General features: G+C 42.9%; 1 protein-coding gene across 1 annotated transcript in view; it reads left to right on the forward strand.

Annotated features, from left to right (window-relative positions):
- Positions 1-17,964: 17,964 nt before the first annotated feature.
- The window catches only part of NDRG1 (N-myc downstream regulated 1), a 39,773-nt gene continuing 37,229 nt past the window's right edge, over positions 17,965-20,508 (forward strand). The window contains exon 1 of the mRNA XM_082045958.1: positions 17,965-18,043. The gene's annotated coding sequence lies outside the window, so the exon portion shown is untranslated. The remainder of the gene's footprint in view (positions 18,044-20,508) is intronic.

The raw sequence follows: 20,508 nt of genomic DNA on the forward strand, positions 1-20,508 counted from the left end.
TTTAACAGAGACCTTTTGTTGCTAACTGCATGGTTATGACAAATGGCAGATTGTTGAAGCTGTGTTATCAAAAGCCAATCAAGAGTGTGCTAGAAACTCTTGCTCCTTGTGCAGAATTCAAATGTGGAACAGGCATCGTATAGATTGGAGAAAGAGATAACTCATAAACACTAACCAAACAAAACCCTTAGAAAGAAAGAAGAACAGGGGTGTACAACTGGAACTAGCAAATGTGCCACCAAGTGTGTTCTTGCTTTTGCTAGAAAAACCCTTAAAAGAGAGAACCTTTAAAAGTTGACTGCAGTGAGGTGAGCCCTGAGGATTTATGGAGGGTGAGTGTCGCATCTGCCTTCAAGGAGGTGAAAGCAAAAAGGAACAAATCCAAGGAATTCAGCTGAACTCGGAAAGCTACTGGAACAGATTATGAAATAGCCTGGGAGCACTTGGAAGATGATACAATGCTAAGGAACAGCCAGCACAGTTTTGTCAAGCGTAAAGCATGTTAAGGGAATTCAGTTTCTTCTCTGACACGATAACTCATTGTACAGGGTTCACATGACAAGGTTTTGGTAGTGGAGGGCTACAGGGGTGGCTTCTGTGATTAGCTGCTAGAAGCTTCCCCCTGTCCGGTAGACCCAATGCCACTGACTCCAAGATGGACCCACCACTGGCCAAGGCCAAGCTCATCAGCGGCAGTGACAGCACCTCTGTGATAATGTATTTAAGAAAGGGGAAAACAGCTGCACAACAGCAGCCAGAAGAGAGGAGTGAGAATTTGTGAGAGAAACAGCTCTGCAGGCACCCAGGTCAATGAAGAAGGAGGGCAGGAGGTGCATCAGGTGCCGAAGCAGAGACTCCCCTGCAGCCCGTGATGCAAACCATGGTGAGGCCGGCTGTCTCCTGTACCCATGGAGGTACATGGTGGAGCAGAGATCCACCTGCAGACCATGAGGGACCCCATGCCTGAGGGAGGCTGTGACCCCATGGAGAGCCCATGCTGGAGTAGGTTCCTGTCAGGATGTGTGGACTTGTGGAGAGATAAGCCCACACTAGAGCAGGTTTTCTGGCAGGACTTGTGATCCCATGGGGGACCCACACTGGAGTAGTCTGCTTCCTGTGGAAAGAACCAGCGCTGAAGCAGGTCATGAAGGACTGTCTCCAATGGCTGAGACACCATGCTGGACCAGAGGAGGAGTTTAAGAAGAAGCAGCAGAGACAACCTGTGATGGACTGACAACAACCTCCATTCCCCTGTGCTGCTTGAGGGGGAGGAGGTAGAGGAGTCAGGAGTGAAGCTGAGCTTGGGAAGTAAGGAGGATGGGAGGAAGGTGGTTTTAGTTTTACTTTTATTTCTTACTGTTCTACTCCTTTACTAATTAGCAATATATTAAATTAATCTTCCCCAAGTTGTGTCTGTTTTGCCCATGATGGTAATTAGTGAGTGATCTCCTTGTCCTTATCTCAAACTTTTCAGCTCATTTTCTCCTCCTGTCCACTTGAGGAAAGGGAATAAAAGAGCAGCTTTGTGGGCACCTGGCAGCAAGACAAGGCCAATCCACCACACTCATCCAGCTGATGATGGGGAAGTGATTGACATAATTATTGCATTTGTAATGCAATAAATGCATTTGTAATGAAACTTTGGGTAAGACTTTTCTGTAACATTCTCATAAGGAAAACAACAACATATGGTCTGGACAAAACTACTATAAAGTAACCATGAAATTCAGAGGTGTGACACAGAGCAGGGTGCAAGAATTGCTGCCCAGCAGGGGTGACACATCTAACAGCCCCTCCCAGCTAGCAATTTATATCACTGTAAAATAGAATTCCAACCTGCATGAGCAACTGGCACCAACATGTACAGGCAGGTTCAACACTCAAAATGATCTTATTAAACAGAAGAAATGGCCTAAATTAATTAATTTAATAAAAACAGAGGAAGAAGAATTCAGAGGCCAAATAGGAAGAGAAGCTCACAAGGAAGCAGTAGCACAGAATAGGATCTACAAACTGAATATGAAAAAGTATGATACTTGAGCAACTAAGCAAATGTCACCCTGGGACATGTCAGCAGGACTACTGTGAATCAGACACAGGAGGTAAACTTTGCCATTCATTCGAGCAACAAATCTATAGAGAGACCCTTCAGCACCTCTGACTTCCAGATTTCAGTGCCAGCTTTGGATACTGCATGCTAAAAAAGATGCAAAGAAAACAGAGACACATGAGTGAAGAACTATGAAGCTGGCAAGCACTTTAGGAAACAAGATTTATGAGGATACACTTTAAAAATAAAGTTTGTTTTGGTTTTCAAAATACTGAAAGAGGAAAACAAGCAATAGAAATGGCACAGAAATACACAGAGAAAGAAAGTGGCAAACCTACTAGCCTTTCTCTGCATGGGAATGTTATCAAGTGTTATGTATTAGAAAGAAAATTTGTTCTATGACTGCCTTCGGTCTTTGATAAGAAAGAACTAACAGGAAGAAAAAATAGAAAATAATTTCCTAAAATAATATATCTCAGAAGACATTACCCAGAGAACCCCCAAACTCTATTGCTGGAGGATTTTAAAACAAGTTACAAAAAAAAAAAAAAATAATAATAAGGGATGGCTACATTTACTTGATCCTTTTTCCAAATAAGGAAGGAGATTCCCATTTCAAGTCACTTTCAACTCTGATTTTACATAATTTGATATGAAAATACAGGTTCTGTTCTTTTCACTATAAGCTGCTTGGCAGCCTTCCCTCTTCAAGGTAAAAAAAAATGAATATCTGAAAATAGTGAGAATTTCTTTCCAACACTGGTTTCCTGTCAATAAAACATTGATTCTTACTCAGAGCCTGAGGCTAGTAGCCTATTTTCTCAAATGTATACAGTAAGTCTACTTCCAGTAGTATTTTCACCTAGTATCTTTTTTAATCCCTTTTTATGCAGCAGTGCAGTGTTTTAGGTACATCTTTTTTTTAAGTCTTGTGCTGTTTTAAATGACTACAAACACAAGAACCTGCCCAAGCTTCTCTAATCCTCTTTCTATAGGAAGCTGGCCCAAAACCTTTCTTCTAGTCTCTTGCAGGGTCACACCTCCTGTTTTCCAGGATGCCTGTGCCTCCCTTCTCCATGTGCTTCTGTGAGGTTTATGCTATTTTCCTTCTCCAAATATTTACACCATCAGTAGGTTGAGTGCAAAGCAATAAATAGAAAAAGACATTGTTCAGCTTCCAGCGTTACTTGGTTTGCATCCACTTTGTACAGTGACATATACCCGTCTTGAACCCCAAGCCCTGGTCATCTTGGCTACCTGCTTCCTCAATTAAGTTTTCTAGTTTTAAAACCATCTTAAATGCTGTTAAACTTTCTCAAAACCAGCAGCTATTCCTTGCATTTATCCTTTAAGTGAGCAACAGTCTGAACAAGAAGAAGCCGACTTTTATGTCAACTAACAGATTCACCTTGTTTTGTTTGTTTGTTTGTTTGTTTTTTCTTGCTTCCTGTTACCATATCTCTCCCTCCTATGATAATGAAAACCGGGATCTGTCCCCAGCCAAAATAAAAAAGGATTGAACAAAGCATCTGATGCAACATTCAGTTTTTCCTCCTAACTGTGAGCACTTTAAATCTTTGGTTAATCATTCAGGCTAGGATAGATTTGTCATTCCTTTTCCACTTTTATAAGCAAACCTATATTAAGAAACTGATTTATGTTTAAGTATTTAAATGGAAACACATATCAATGACAACAATGAATCACCACTGCTATTCAACTGCAGGATAGACTTTGGGTGCCGCAGCATGAGCAACTGTTTATCAGAAAAAGGTATTTTAAACTGGTGGCTAATCCTAACCTTAAATATTTACCAGATCTGCAGATTTCGTATCACACCTCAGCGCCCTGGCTTAGCGCTTCTGCAGTACCAGGGAACATACTGAGGCCCCTTAAGATTATTCCAGGGAGGTTTGATACTTTGCCAGAAACTCTTGAGTACATAGCTGCTGGATGTTGGCAACAGGCATGTTGACGATGTGGCTCTAAAAATGTCTAGTTCAGTACTCTGCAGCAGATGGGGAAAAAAAAAGGACACTTCTCCTTTTGGTGAACAAAGTTGTGTTTTGACAACCTTCTAAGAAGAGGCACTGGCAGCTGCTAAACCGTACCAGCACTTATCATCAGCCATGTTCGTTTTTATTTTTGATTGTTTGTCTGTTTGTTTGGTTTCCCTTGGGCTTTTAGTGTGCTGCTGGCTCTGTGACATCATCCAGGCAGGGAGTACTCACTGTTGAGACAGCAGAGTCAGGCTCGGATTCTTGCGTTAATTAAAGAGTGTGCAAAGTCCTCAGTGCTGCCCGTCTTCAAAATTCAGAGTATTGAGTTCACAGAATCACAGAATCGAAGCATCCTCGTGACACTCACCTTTTATATATTTATAAACCTCATTAATGTTTATAAATATATAAAGGGTGACTGTCAGGAGGATGGAGCCAGGCTCTTCTCTGTGACAACCAATGATAAGACAAGTGGCAATGGGTATAAACTGGAACACAGGAGGTTCCATTTAAATCTGAGAAGAAAATTCTTCATGGTGAGGGTGCCAGAGCCTGGCCCAGGCTGCCCAGGGAGGTTGTGGAGTCTCCTCCTCTGCAGACATTCAAACCCGCCTGGACACCTTCCTGTGTAACCTCATCTGGGTGTTCCTGCTCCATCAGGGGAATTGGACTGGATGAGCTTTCGAGATCCCTTCCAATCCCTGACATTCTGTGATTCTGTGAGTACAAGTTACTCTGCAACACTGACAATGGCTTGTCCCCAGCACCCAGACTGCCCTCTGAAGCCACTTGGATATATGTGAGGACCCACTCTCTGCAGTACCTTCCCTAGACCACCAATTCAGATAAGCTGCTCTTGTGAATTTGCATGAAGGAGGGTCCAAGCCAAGGATGTAGATTCTCTCATCTAGAAAAAGCCCTGAAGGATTTAACTTCCCTGTGGGGCTGCTTTCCAAGGTAACAAATTTTGTCTGTTGAAGGTAAAATACATCAGATTCACTCATAACCCGATCAGTTAGTACACAAGCTTATCATCACATGAGCTCTCGCCTGAGCTTATGAAGACATTGTAGATCAGAACTGGGTGGGCCTCCTGCAGAGACACCAGGAGTCCTTGGGACCTTTCCTGGAAAATCATCATACCCACAGAAGAAAGAGCTGAGATCTGAGTTTCGTGTCTCCATCTGGAGCTTTTGGCTTGACCAAGCCTGGGGTTAAGCTAAAAACACTGACTTGATGAAAGGTTAATAAATAACAGGTCTCAGCAGCTCAAGTCTGCTTTCAGCCTTTGTTTTGAGTTTCTAACAGTGACATAAAGGACCTAGAAAAATCCTTTCGCCATTGAAAATAAACTGCTGTAAAGCAGCTCCACAGCTGCCCAGGGGGGTAAGATTTGTCCCTTCTCTCAGCCTGAATAAAATGCCACAGATAGAACATAAGATTAAACTTGGCTCTTGTGGGCTTTTGTGTCTTGGAACTAAGGACAATGATAAGCCAGTAGGAAGAATCAGAAAAATAATCTAGTCAAAGTTTTTTTTATTTTGTTCACACTACATCATATTATTTTTTAAATAATGTTGCACAATTTACTGTAATCCACAGTTTTAATACTTCTACAGTCAGTTTTATGCTTTTCACAATGTGTTAACTAGTTATGATCAAGATTTCCTTTCTGAGTTACGATTTTTTTCCAGGACTTGTTTCTATATAAGATGGCTCTGAAGTTCTGTCCAAATATGTCTTGAGATATCATGCTTGAAAATTGACCATAAAAACTGCAACGGATTTTTGTTCTCTTTCAAATTCTGATAACTTTTAAAGAGCTTCTTCTGAGATGAAAATAATGATGTGTGTGACAAACAAAGCAATAAATGCATTCCAGCAGGGAAAGCAAGCAAAACAGGAAATCTTACATTCAGTAATAAAAGTTCTTCATGTCATCGCTTATCAGCTCTCTCAGGGTCTTTCTGAGCTGAAGGGACATGAAGTGTTGTACAGGCAGTCTTTGCAGATACAGGGCCTCAGAGCTCCAAATGTTTTGTATTCAGTATGTTCATATTATTCTCCCTGGGTGAAGTCAGTATTAATCGTCCTGCTCAAATCTCTGATCTCGTGGCTGAGACGTGTTCGTCACCAAAAGTGAGGCAATCCAGTGAAAGCTTCATGATACCAGGCACGGCTTTCTGGTGGTGAGAGTCTCTCTTTTTGCAAGGGTGCCTGGTACCACAGACCATGCGTAGGTGGATTACTACATTCAGGCTTTTCTACGAAGTGTATCTACGTGCAGTCAAAATCTACTCATCCCACAATACTAATACTTGTGCTAGGTCCAATACTCGCAATTACTGATAACCTTGAAGTACTCAAGTCTTCAGCTCTGGCCTTGGTCTCCTATCTAGAAAATGATAGGGAATGTCCTCACCATTTCAATAATGAGCATTTTTGCCACAAACTGTCTCTTGAGATTCATTTTTAGTAAACCGAAGCAAAGCAGGGTTCTTAACCTTAGCTCTACCCAGCAATATAATACCCATGCTGATGAATAATAATTAGCTGTGTTTGTAAAACTTTGCTACGTGCTATTAAACATCTGTGGCCTTGTATGCGTAGATGATGCATCTCAGTGCTGGGTGATGAAAAACTGAATTAAATCCTCAGTTATGCTGGCAGGCACTTGCAGAGTTCAATGAGGTAACAGGGTTAAAGGCAGACTTGCTGTCCAGCCTTTCTGAAAAGCTGCTTTTTCAATGTGATACTGTTGTTGAGCAGCTCACTGGACTGCGGATATGTCTGTACATGTATTTCACTACAAACTGTGGGAGGTCATGGCAACAGGCTGTGATCACTGCTGGGCATTACCAGCTATGTAGTGTGCTATGTAGTAAACAGAAATAATATGTCTGAGTACTATTATCTTCTACCAAGGCTATCTTAGGATAAAAGCTAGAATTAAGCATCCTAGCTAACACACACAACTAGGCATTGAAGATGCATTTTTTCTAGTTTTAACTGTGTTTTTTGGTTTTTTCTTCTTACTCTGCCTGGCCTGTACTTATTATAAAATTGGCAAGCCTTAGGACTTTTTGCAACCACTGTTCCTTGGATATCCCACAAGACAGGCCTGACAGTGTTCAACAGTTGTGACATCCTTGTTTTTCTCAGTATATTCACCTGAATTCCTTCTGGCTTCAACTGGTGCTCCCATGTCTGGTGTCTCTGAATCAAGATCTATTCACCAGTGAACTCTTCTCTTTCCAGCGACAAATGGAGCTGGGAATAGCTGATGTAGTCACACCCTACCAACAACCTTAATCAGTGTTTTCTGACCTAAAGCTCACCCTTAGCTGTAGCTCTGCCAATACTGATCACCTATTTGTTCAGAACAAAATATGATGTTTACAGGTTTTAAGTGAGGTTGACCTGCTCACATTAAACCTCAGGTGCTTGCTCTGTTAGATACTTGTTCTGAGCATTAAGACATGGGTCTGCAACAACCATTTTTTTTTCCCCAAAAATTGCCTTTGATTTTTAATTATGAAAATTATTTTCTGATTTTTTTGGTAGGGTCTTGTTTGTTCAGTCTAACAATGACATTGAACGTTGTACTAGCCTCCTGTAGATAAAATCCTGGAATTTTCCACACTCAGAGCTAAACCTAGATCATTCCCCTCTCTTACTACCAAAAATCCTTTTTTTTAATTTCCAATATATGTATTTGATCCTGTTTTAGAAAAGCACTAAGTCCGTCTGCCCTTTGGGTATGGGATAACTCAATTTCCGTTTAATTGAAATATTATAGTGACTCAGACCTTCTGCCTTTTTAATTTCTGCCTTGGGTTTTTAAAACTCTTAGCATGTACCCCATATCCAGCAGGACATGCTGCACTCACATTTCAGACCCCAAACTGATTATTTTAGCTAGCTAGATGACACCTCCAGAGTTCACCTTTTTAAGCAGTCTTGTCACCCTTCATTGTTCACTGCTTTATGGTAATCCCAACATTGCTGGGATCAATGCTATACCTTCCTGTGCTGGCTTTCCCTTGTGCCTGCTACTTCTACTGGGAAGAACTTAGTTTTATTTTCTTAGCTTTTTCTTAGTGTCTTGAATCTCAGCCTCCAAATCCACAAGTGGTAGCTCTTGCCTCATTATATTCTCTGCCACTACTGAACAGGGTTTGGTTTCACCATCCCTGAAGTTTTCTTTAATGTAGATGTAGATTGCTATTATAACACCCCTGAGTCTCTCTTGCCGAGACTAAACAAGCCCAGATCCCTTATCTTGTCCTCAAATGTCACGTTCCCTAACCACCTAACTACCTTTACAGCTCTTTGCTGAGCTTTTTAAGGTTCTTGACATCCTGGTAGGTCCAAAATTGGTCTCACTAGAGATAAAAAAAGGAGGTAATAATTTTCCTGGATTTGCCAGGCATGCTCCTCCTGATGTAACTCAATGTGCAATTTGCAGTACCTGTAATTAGAGCAGACTGTTGCCTCTTGTTCTGGCATTGACCACAAGCCCCCAATCCCCTTTCATCTAATCTCAGTCTTTCAGTTCCTAGCGTGTGCTGATGTGGGGGGTTCTTCCACCCCAGGCACAGAACTCTGCACTTCTCCATTCTGAATTTCAGAAAGTTCTTGTTGGCACAATGCTCTAATTTCAAAAAGTCCTTCTAGGTCAAAGCTTTGTCACTTGGTGTACAAATCACTTTCCCACCCTGAGTATCATCTTTAATTTGTTGCAGGGTCAATGCCCCTGGTCTCATGGTCCAAATCATTGATGAAGACATTGGACAATATCAGACCACTGTGGCACTCCACTTGTTACTGGCCTTCAGCTGGATATTAAGCCATTGGCTATTACACTCTTTAACCCTGGCAGTACAACCATTTTTCAAGCCACACTTTTGCATCCCACGTTTTCTCAACTTGAAAATAAGAATACAGTGGGTGCTGGTGTCAAAAATGTCACCAGACAATGTACATTATATTTGCCACTCTCTCTTCATTCACATAGTCTTTACATCAGCAGCCTTTTCAAATCGCCAAGAACCTCCACTGACGTGATATTCTGCAGATCACAGACATCAACATGGCAATTACTCATGTCTGACAGTTTCAGTGGCTGGATGACTCCTAGAGCAAAGAGCCTTTCTCCTTTTCACCTTCGGCTGGAGAAGCCTTTCTCAGCAGTGTGATTTGGAATGCAGTTGCTCTCTCTCTATTCTGTGGTATCTTGAGAACTCCTTCACTTTCCTTTTGCTTTTTCTTTCCAAAAAAAATACAATAGTTACGTTTTCTTTATGGGAGTGTCTGTATATTTCTTTAAAATCTTCTAGAGTCGCTCTTGAGTTAACAGAAAGATGTTTAACACATCAAAAATTTCAGTTGCTGTGAGAAATAAGGCTATTGTCTTCCTTTTGGCACCCAATTTCAGGTAGATAAGGGGTGAAAGGTTGCTGAAATTTCCCAGTGTTTTTCATCTACCCAGAGGCTGCCAGCAGAGGTGGTGCAATTCTTCACTGGTGAGAAGTTTTTGAGGAGCATTTAGGGCTTGAGATGTTTGCAGATGTTTGCTTGAGATGTTTGTTTTACTCAGTTTAGTATCTAACTCCACTTGGATGCATGTGATGACAAAACCCGCAGAGGAGCCTGCTCAGTTCCTCTGGCTATGTCCAGGCTAAAAGGGAACAGTGAGTGAGCTCAACACCCAGACCCTTTCCTGCCCACACTATTTGCTATTTGCCTCCCTGTTTCTGGCCCAGCCTCTTCCCAGGAGCTTTCAACAGGCAGTATGGAGAAGACCACGTTCCAGCCTACACAGTCCTCCAGGGCTGTCCCATCAGGCTCTGCATCCTCCTGCAAGCTCATATGGCCCCATATATACCCTGGAGTACGCGGCACATCCCTTCAGCTTTGTGCCATAAAAACATCACTCTTGTGGTTTGCAGCCCCACCCTTAGATTATTTCAGAGCCTTTGAACTCAAAAACATATTAAAAAAAATAACTATCATGTCTCAGGACCAGAGGGACATCACTTGTAGCACAGGGCCAAGTGTCATACAGTGTGTGGGGTCAGCCTACCACAGAGGGCTGGTCCTCAGACATGAAGCCTGGGCCAGGAAACGTCACTTAATGGCAGGGCCAGGGATTGGGTTTTGGCCCTTTTATATTTAGCAGTATGGACACTGTTTGAGATGCAGCTCTTACAGGCCAAAACTTAACACCAAAGTGGGATTTTTTTCATGACTCATTTGATTTGCTAATCTGAAACAGATTTACGGTGTTTTGTTTAATGGGGAACAGCCTTTAAAGCTATTAAACAAATGAATTGCTGATTTAGTGCTGGCTGCTTGATTCTGAGCAACTGTTTTGAAATGGCTGGCAAAAAAAGCATGTCCAGTTTTGCTGCAGGAGCTGCAATCAGCTTACCTATTGCTCCCTCCTCCTGTCCCTACTCCCTCCATTATTAGAAGCTACACACCCGGTTTTTGTCAAATGATGCCTAAACTGACCCCTTAACCAGACTGCAATCAAAAACTGCTGTTTATGTCCTATCTTCCCTGTGGTACCCTTTTCTTTAAAATTTCTGTAAGAAATTAGCCAACCTCCATCATCTCTGCCTGAGCACAAGACAGGGGAGAAACCTGAGGGTTTTTTTCATAGGTGTTTGCATTTTATGACCAGGAGCCCAAGTCCATGAAGATGTTGCCAATGTAAAGCCAGTTGGTGTGGTCACGGGGAATACACCATGACCTCTGGGTACATGGTGCCAACCAGCAAAATTACTTTCTGTTTCCTTGGCTGTGGGTTCAAAGCTATATGATCAGCATTTACAACCCAAAACTTTAGAAAACAGCTGTAGCCATATAACAGATTGCAAGTGATACATGTCATTCAAGGTCTTGTAGAACCGGACTTTCTTTTAGTTGACTGCTTGGCTGTGATATTGCTATGCAAATGTGTGCTCAGGACAAAAGGACGTATACTTTTAAGTGTATTTTCAAGCAGAGGGTACATGTCACTGCTACGTTAGGAAGATTAGACAATGATCAGGCCTTTTACCTGCTCTTCCTTATCAGACACAAGTGAGGACAGAGCTCTGACTTATACTTGCTTAGGTGCTCCTCAAACCTATAGGCACAGGCCAGCCTGTTTTGCTTGAATTCAAGGCATCTCAGCACTGGTGGGTTCAAAAGTTCAACTGAGATGTGAGTTAGATGTTCCTTCAGAGAGGCTGAGAAAAAGGGAGTGGGAAGGATTCTGGTACACACGTATGTTTTTGTGCCTATGTATTTGTGTACATAGCAATGCCTCAGCCAGAATGAGTGGGAGGAAGTGGTGAGAGGGAGGGAATTGCTTTCCAGATTTCTAGCTAGTAGAGAAACTTCTTTAAAAATATAAGAACTAAAAATGGGGACTAAAGTCGAGCACTTGTACAGGGCTTTTCAAAAAGAAGGAACCAATCTGAAGTCACAACTGCTTTGAAATTGAGCCCGTCTTTTTGAAACACGCTGTACTTCAGTTTTGGAGCAATTTTGCTCGTTCAAATAATGACCACAGAAAATCAAAAAGATATCTAGTTGCCTTTAGTGCCTTCCACCCTTGGTCAGTAGAGGAGTTGCAGATATATTTGGTAATGTGACTGGTGGCTTCCAAATCCTGGGATCTCTTGTTCCAAAAGACCAAACTTGTCAGAGGACACACCCATGCCCAGAACCTCCCTGGTCACAGATCTCTGCAAAGTCTGTTTTACATAAATGTCTTGAAATCTCCCAGATTTCCACATGTTGTTTGTGAAGCCCCCAAATTAATTCCATTTGAATGTTGTACCTCTAGGGTGGATGTGTGCAGGAATTTTCTTGCAATGGTCAAGTACATAGAATCCCCATTTCCTAGTATGTGAAAGCAGCTTTCTTGAAAAGACATTTACAACTTAAAAGTACATCTTTGAACTTTGCATTGAATTTGCAGCAGAGGACAGCAGCTGCAATTAATGGTCAATTTTTCCCCAATTAATGAATGGGGATGGAGAGTCCTTGCACCTAATGTGTTTGCTAGGCAGACTGAGGATTACAGCTGCAAGAAGTTTTAGATGACCAGCTGTGGGTATCAGTTGGGTTCTTTTAAATTCTTTACCCATCCAATGCATCAGAAATAGAATTAGTGACCTGTGTATCTTGTCTTGTTGTAGGTCATGTGGGGAAGAAAAGTAAAGATGGTACTTCAAGGAGGAGAAATGGCAAAGGGTATTTGTTAATGCTGAAGGCAGCACTTTCTAACTGCTTTCCTTTAGCCAGGGTAAACCCTTCCTTATAAACGCTTAGTTTCTTGTTGGGAATGAAGAAGGTCATCTGCCTCAGAAACAGTTGAGAAAAATCCGCTTTAATTTAGAGCCTCTCCTGCCTCTGAGAGCTGTGTATGGTTACAGCACTGCTTTTAGTTCACAGTTAAAACAAGTGGCTCTATTTCCTCGTCTGCTCATAGTTGGCTATAAAAAGAGTCAACATAAATGAATAAAAGAATAACATCTCATGCCAGCTCAGTAAAGCTACGCCTACAGGGGAACTTACTGTGTTTATCTGTGTGTTTAGTGTAGATCCTTAAAGAAATAAGCTCTATATTTTTGTACATACAGGTGTGTATGTGTGTGTTTAACAGGTGGACAGGTCTGAAGAATGCAAATGCTCCAGCAGGTCTAAATAACCTGTCACAAGGAGCAATCGAGTACCAATAAAACCAATTCTTTGATCTCCCAGGAGCCCCAAATAGCTTTTGATTTAGGCCAGGTGAGTAGCTGATCACCACACATGTCCTGCTGGGGCCATGAGCAAGAACAGGGATCCTCACAGGCCATGGTGCACAACGCTGTGTTGCTTCTTCTGCCTAGTGATGAGTAGGTGACAAAGAAGCAAAACACAAAAACCCCATCTGAGTAGACAAATTGGGACTACATCAGGACAGATAATTACCAGCAGTGCATTACACTTCGATTGTGGTGAATGTGCAAGCTTAATTCACCTGAATCTCTTTAGTCTAAAATTCAGGCTTCCAACAAATCAGAAAGCACTTTTCTTACCCACTTGATATGTGCGAAAAGAGTTTCATCATGGGAAAAGGAGTTGCTCTAGGTCCTAACTGAAACCCCAACCGGAATTTCTTCCCTTCTGTCTTATCCTGTGCAAGTTTCAGAGAATCCCTGCTGGCTTAATCTTTGCACAAAAGGTAGCTTTGAAAATGAAGGCTCTCTCCATGTACTCTTGGTGCAAGAGACAGATTTTAATCTAAATACTACAATTCGAGCCTTTTCTGTTTGGAGGAGGGGTGGAAGTGTGTAGCAAGTCCCAACCACCATCCCAACCATAGCAGGGATATGAAACTATCTCCCTGCCTTCACAATGACATCTGTGAGCTGCAGAACCAAATTCTTCCTTTTTCTTGTTTAAACTGTTAAGACTTTTTCCTGGCAAGCAGAAGAGATGTGCTCAAGCACAACTGAGTAAGTATGGTATCTGGAACCAAGTCCCTCAGATGTCGGCACTAACTGTGGGTTATAGACTGTGAGGCAGTACTAGAGAAAGCATTCACTGATCGTAGGTATTCATCTCTCAGAAAGAACTCACAGTCAAAAACCTTATGTGGAAATAAGCATAAAATCTATTTTAGACTTTGTCTCTCTTGGCTTTTTCTCTTGGCTAGCTTTAATATTTACCACTCATCATGTTGACTTCTCAGAAACCTGATTCTTAGGCACTTAGTTGCTCGCATGCATTGGACTGAAAGCCTGAGTAGCAAACATGGGGCCAAGCAGTGCTGTCACTTCACAGCTGAGTCTTGCTGTGAATTTAGTTCATAGATCCCAACTTCCTGCAAAAATGTTCCTTTTGGTAAAATGCTACACCTAATACCTCCTTCAGGAACATACCTGTTCAAGCGAAACAAAAGAAGCCCTCATCCCCTCCATTCATCAAATGAACTTACAGATAAACCATGGTCTTCTAAATATATTTTTAAAATCTACTTCCTTTGCAAATGGCAGGAAGTTCGTATTGCAAGACCAACTAAATGACTCACCCCACATCTATGCTTTTGCTGAACCCGATAAACCTGCCAAAAGCAGTTTCCAAACTGGAAATAAGTACTTATGTGGGGATATGAATAATATCAGGCAAATCTCCGACAAGGGCATGTGAATCTGCAATCCATGGTGTTATTTATTTATACTTTTTATTGAGGTCAGTGCCCTTGGTTCAAAGCTGGATTGGATAATTTTTGGAAGGACAACTGATCCATACAACTACATGTCAGCATCATCAGTGGATCCAAAGGCAACAACAAAAGACTGTAGTAGAAGAAATTTCCCTGTGGGTGGGGCGTGATATTTGGTGGGTCACACAGGGAATTCTTTTGACATGAACCAGCGAACATCAAGTACATTTTTCATAAAATGTGTAGCTTAATCCAAAATTATCCCTGCTGTATTGTTAGCAAGAACAAGGGAACACCCAGTTACTTCTGCAGTGACTAATAATATTACCACTTCTTAAATGTAAACAGTGTGCGGAGACCTTTCTAAAGAAATGCACAATACTACTTGCAAAAAAAATGCTGTGGTCTTACTTTATTCAACTCTTTTTCCTTCTTTGCTGCTGCAGCACAGCCACTGAAATTTCCTCAGTTAATGCTGGCATGGCTGGCATATCAAAGGAAAGAAGAATAGTCTCATAATTAAAATCTGTTTCCATAGCATTGAAATAGATGGAATTGCTACCCTTCAGTGGACTTTGGATCAGGTCTCTAGTCTGGTGGTTCTTCATTTACAACACCCTTTTTCCCCTGGAGCTTCATAAGCATTGATTAGTTAATGGCTTTAAAGTGCTATTTAAATGCTGAAATTTTATTACTGCCAGGTATTAGAACACATAGGCAGGTTTCTGCTCAGCACAGATGATTAGTCTTCCTCTAGCATGGAAGTATGCCATTTCCCTCCTTTGTGCAAATGTGTCTTTGTGCGTGCATATACCTACAATAGCCCAGTTTAGTAAAACAAAATAACACAGTAAATCAAGGACTTGTTTACTTTACTTTTAAAAATCTTGGAGACCAATGCTGCCAGGGGTCATGTTTTCAGGTTAGTTTGAACAGTCTTTTGGCTGGTACAGGAACAGATAGCTATGGCTGAGCAAAAACCCCCTATAGCAGTTGTATCAAACTAATTTTCAGCAGGGGCCACATCAGCCTCGCGGTTGCCTTTGAAGGGCCCAAATGTAATTTTAGGACTGTATAAACGCAGGAGTAACTCCTGAAAATGAGTTTGACACCCCTGCCCTATAGAGATGCTCTTCTGAAAAGAGCAAGTATGTGCCAGTCGCATAAAGTTGGTTTATTAAATAAAATAATATTTACAGTAGAAGTACTCATTAGGTTTTCAGTGGGCCTGTGTGCGTGGCAGCTTGTTTCGCCAGCACAGTTTTTCCTGAAGTACACACGTCTGTACACGTACAGATGCTGGTACACTCAGCGGCTATGGGAATGTGGTGTGAGCAGTCGTGCAGCCCAGCACGGGGTGAAAGCTCATGGAGGCAGTGGCTGTTGCACTGTCAGCAGTGCCACTCGGGCAAATTAAGCCTTGAAATTCCTGTTTTCCCTACCTGTCTTCTAAGCACACATTTCCAAGCAGAGGGGAATGATGTTCTCCAAGCTTTCAGCTGTGCTCCTTTCTGGCACACTGCAGGATTTGGCTCTCTGAGTACAAACTTTAGCAATTACATCTTCACATAGTAAAAATACTTCCTAACTTGGATTTTTGGAATGGCTTTGTGTTCTTTTGCAATCCACCAATCACCCTCAAAAGAAACTGTAATTCACCATGTTAGTCTCAGGCATAACTAGCGAAATAGCTGGGAAGTGTGCTTGAGCTAGGGAAGGCTCGGTCTGGATGCACACTAGTAACTACTGACTCCTGGGAGCTTCTATCTGCCTGTCTCCAACATTTTTGAGGGTCCAACATTACATGTGATCTAAATAACAAACAAAATGCCATGGCCAAAGCAAAAGAAAACACTGTATTCCAGTTCTCCAGTTCATTCCACACTCAGTAGTTTTTACTGCAAGTCTGTATTTAGTGCACAGGGAACAGTTCATTTCATTTGAATCTCCGAAGCTTTCAGCCCCTTCCCCAAAAAGCAGCCAAGCATAGCAGATTGAAAAACTGCTTGAAGATGGGCCAAACCACACAGTTCAGACACTGACCCAGATCTGTTTTCTGAAGGACTGAATGTTTCTGAGCTGGGATTTTGTTTCATGGTCAGATGAAGGAAGGATTAATTCCTTGGAAAATTAGTCAAGCCCATCTTCTTGTTCTAGCATTTGCACTTGTTCCATAAGTTTAGGAGCCACTGAGCTAGACAGAGCTTCCATAACAGACACAGCAAGCCAGTGACTTGATGACATAATTTTAAAGATGTGACTTCAAAATACGCTCAGTTGCAAATTAAGTTTTTTTGTGATAGTTTCACAGGTTTCATGGTCTCACAGTTTAAAATGAGTATGAAAAAGTTTAGATCTTTTATGATGAAAAAAACAAAGCAGACACAGAGCAGCACTCTCTTAGAATGACAAATGCTTCTCTCTTGTTGTTCTAGAAATACTTTTCACCCTTGCAAACATTAACTAATCAAAGCTAAGAAAATATGATAAGAAATTTCCTTTATTCTACACCTAGTAATATTTCGGAGTTACTGCTGCACAACATGGTCTCTTATCATTTTGTGGTGAAAACGGAATCGGGCTTCCAGGGTTCTTCTTTCCGAAGGCAGCACTTCTCTGACTCAGGTGCAGAAGCTGATTTAGGAAAGAAGCTAATATGCATTTGAACAGCAGCAAGCCTTTATAGACTGGACTTAACAAGCTTATTGTTTAGCCAAGAAAACAGAGAATTTAACAGTTTCAAGAATTTCTGATCTCTTCCTTAGGCTACTACATGATAACATGCTGTGGATTTCATCACTTTGGGTCACAGTAATCTGCCATAGAAGTGAAGTTGTTAAGTGAAATCACACACATGGGGCAACGGTGCTTTACAGAAAAGCCATAAAACAAGCAGTTCAGGCTGTCACAGTTACATCCACCCCTTAGCGGGTGGCTACACGCAGAGCTGTGTATAGGGATACTCTTTACTTAGCAGCCCAGGGCCTCTTTTTGGAATAAATGATTAGCTGTGCTTCTTGCCAAAGAGCTGTTTAGCTGGGAAACTCACACAGCATTTGCAGCACCCTCTGAACTTCATCAGAAATGTGTGAAGACATTATTTTGTTTCTACTGAAATCAGAGTTCCTTCCTAGTAGTCATGTTAATGTACAAGCACAAGAATTTGCAAGTCAGGATCTGGTAAGCAGACTTATTTTTCCATAGCAGTACATAAGTGTGCAAAATTTTGACCACCTTTGCCAGGACCCCACTCTCTCAGCTCTTTGCTCATCCTTTTCCAAGACTGCTACTCATTCCATCCCTGGGCAAACCCCTTGCACTCACTTGCCTCTCCCCACCAAATTGTGTGAAACCCTTTCTTCCCATCACTGTAATCCTTTGGGAAGCCGCGCGACAGGTCTCAGCCAAGCTCTGCTCCCAAAGCTTGCCCGGGAAGGGGATGTCAGAAGACAGTCTCCCCAGCCCGCGACCTGGAGGAACGGGCGACCGCCACGGTCCCCCGCTGATATTTAGGGACCCCATGCAAACGAGGCATCCGGGTTGTAATCGCTGCAAACGTCTGCGGGCTACGGGGGGACCCCTGAGGCGCAGGGCGGGCGGGCGGAGCCCCGAACGGGTGGCGTCCCGCCCCGTGCTGCCGTCGGGGGGGCGGTGGCGGCGGCGGTGGCGGGCAGCGCCGCCCGGCGGGCGGGGCGCGGGCTATAAATCCTCCCTTCGGCGGTGGACGGGCGGCGGTCGGAGCGCGGCGACGGTGGCAGCGTAGGGGGAGCGGTACCGCAACAGGTAAGGAAGGCTCCCTCCTTACCTACCTATCCCTCCATCTAACTACCTATCCATACATGCGTTCATCCACTTACCTATCCATCTACCTACCTCTCCATCCATGCATCTGCTTATCCATCCACCCACACACCGCCGCGGGCATCGCAGCCCCTTCGAGGGCGCATCTTTGCTTCACCCTGCTCCTTTTTCTTACCGATAAATCCCTTTCCCCCCCACCCACCTCCTTCCAAGCAGGGAGCAGCCGGCGGGGGAGCGGGGGCTATTAGCGGGGAGGTGGCTGCGCGCTGGCGGGAGGAGCAGTGGACGGGGCGCCCCGTCCCTTTTCGGTGGTGGGGGCAGCTGCTGGGTGCTGCTGCCACGGTCCGGGCTCCCCTGGCAGCAGCGGAGTGGACTGGGCTGGAAAACAGCTGTGAAACGAAGGCACATAGTTCTCCTAGGGAAGTTCGCTCCGGGCGCTTGTTGATCGTGTCTCTCTGCTCTCGGAGCCCTGTGCTGGATGTGACGCAGAGGGCAGACTTGACTGTTGTCCAGCCTTAACTAGCAGTTGTTTTGGTGGGGTTATTGTCTTCGTATTTGATGATAAGTGCAGTTTGCCAGCTGTGCTTCCAGGCACTGCTCAGGTTCAGAGCACTTCACAGTGGCCTTTGCAGTGGCGGCACAGCCGTGGACTGGGTCTGATGAAATAAGTGATTTCACTTCTGCTAAGGGGGATGTTTTGGTTAGCGCTTTCCGCTGTGTCGTGGCCAATATGTGACTATGAAACACTTGGAAACTGGCATTGCTCGTCGTCTTACCCAATGCTTTATAAAGACCACAGTGCCCGATTTTGCACCCCATCCCCAGAACAGGATCCCTTTAGGCTTCAGATTTACCAATTATGTTATTGGGAGATTTTTCTCCTCAGTTGTCTGTTTAAATAGGAACTGTATTTTGAACCTAGAAAATGCAATTGTAGTGCAGGTCAAAGACAACCTGAAGCTTTCTGTCTGGACTCTTTGCAAGGTGTTGCACTGTTTTGATGTTTTCTGGCTTTTTGCCTTTTTTTTTTTTTTTCTTGGTATGTTGAATTGTGTCACATATACACAGCTGCTGAAAAACTCACCGTTCAGGGCAAGAAATGGAAATAACCTGTAAAGAGGAGCTATCACATGCTTCAGGTAAACATGCGAGAAGCCTGCCTTGCTGGTTTTAGCCTTGGCTGTGAACAGGCACAACTTAAAACTTCAGCCAGTGGCATTAAGCTGTTGCACTTTGAACTTGACTCTGGGGACATGTTTTTAAAAATTCGGTGCTTTTGTTACCCAGAGTCTAATGTAGTTTGACATAGAATCACTGTGGTTTTTTTCACAAGTAGTTGAGTAAACAGCAGGCAGCTAATGCTGTACACTGTCCTGTGCACAGCAAGAATTTAATGACTGTGGATGAAATGGTAAAACTCAGGAGTAGGTGCAGCAAAAATGAAGTGTTCCTTAAAGGTTTGTACAGTCCCCTGAATACTAATAAGTGCTGTGCCTTTCAAGAAGAATAATGCATGAATGTATTCAGGAGGAACTGGTGTGTGTTTTGACATGGAAAATAAAGATACTGTGGAAACATGATTCAGTGTAGTAACGAGAGACTACTTAGGGTGTGTATGGTTTCTGACATTTTTCAGTATAAACTGAACTGATGCCATGGCATAACGGTTTGGGGAACTGGAGACCACAACTTCTGAGTATGAGTTCCTTGCACTGCAGATCAGCAGATACCTGAACAGGATGGATTTCATCTTCGAAAACTTTAAACCGAAATTTCTACAATAAAGCTGAGAGATGAACTCATCATCCCCTTGAGAATGGGCACTCTGCAAAGTGTCTCAGGTGGAGGTGTCTAGAGGGGCTTGACAAGCTGGGCTTTTCATTTGTTTCCCTTAGGAAGAAGGGTTTCTGTATTGACTCCCTACATTCATTGGCCACTTTACCCAAGATGACAGTGGGACAGACATGTCAAAGTGTCAAGTGTCCACAGAGTTTGGCAGTGGCCGAAGTCATTACACCCACTGTTGAGGGAACACTGCCGCATATGTCTGCCTGTGCTTGGGGACCAGCATCCACACCACCAAAAACAGACCAAGTTTTTCTGGTTTTCCTCTGCACAATGACTTTTTTGTTCTTGTCAACATAAAAAGGAATGTTAAAGGAGTGACAGATCATCTGGGTAGGTTGCATGAGTGATCAGTAAAAGCAGCAGGATTCCCCAATTTTCTTTAGTGGGACATATTCTGCTTTTGAATATTCCTTTTTTGCACCATGGCAGTTACATGGGGAGATCACACTGCACCTTGGGAAGCACTTTGGTGTGGGAGTCTGGTCCTTAAAAACACTTACAAGGCAGTCGAGTAATTTGCTCTTGTAGTTCAGGTGGGATTAACAGTAACTGTTGTGAGAAAAATTCTTTGATTCAGATTTTTAAATCTAAGTGATTAA

This window comes from Streptopelia decaocto (genome assembly GCF_964273445.1).
Source record: "Streptopelia decaocto genome assembly, chromosome: 2".
NCBI lineage: Eukaryota > Metazoa > Chordata > Aves > Columbiformes > Columbidae > Streptopelia > Streptopelia decaocto.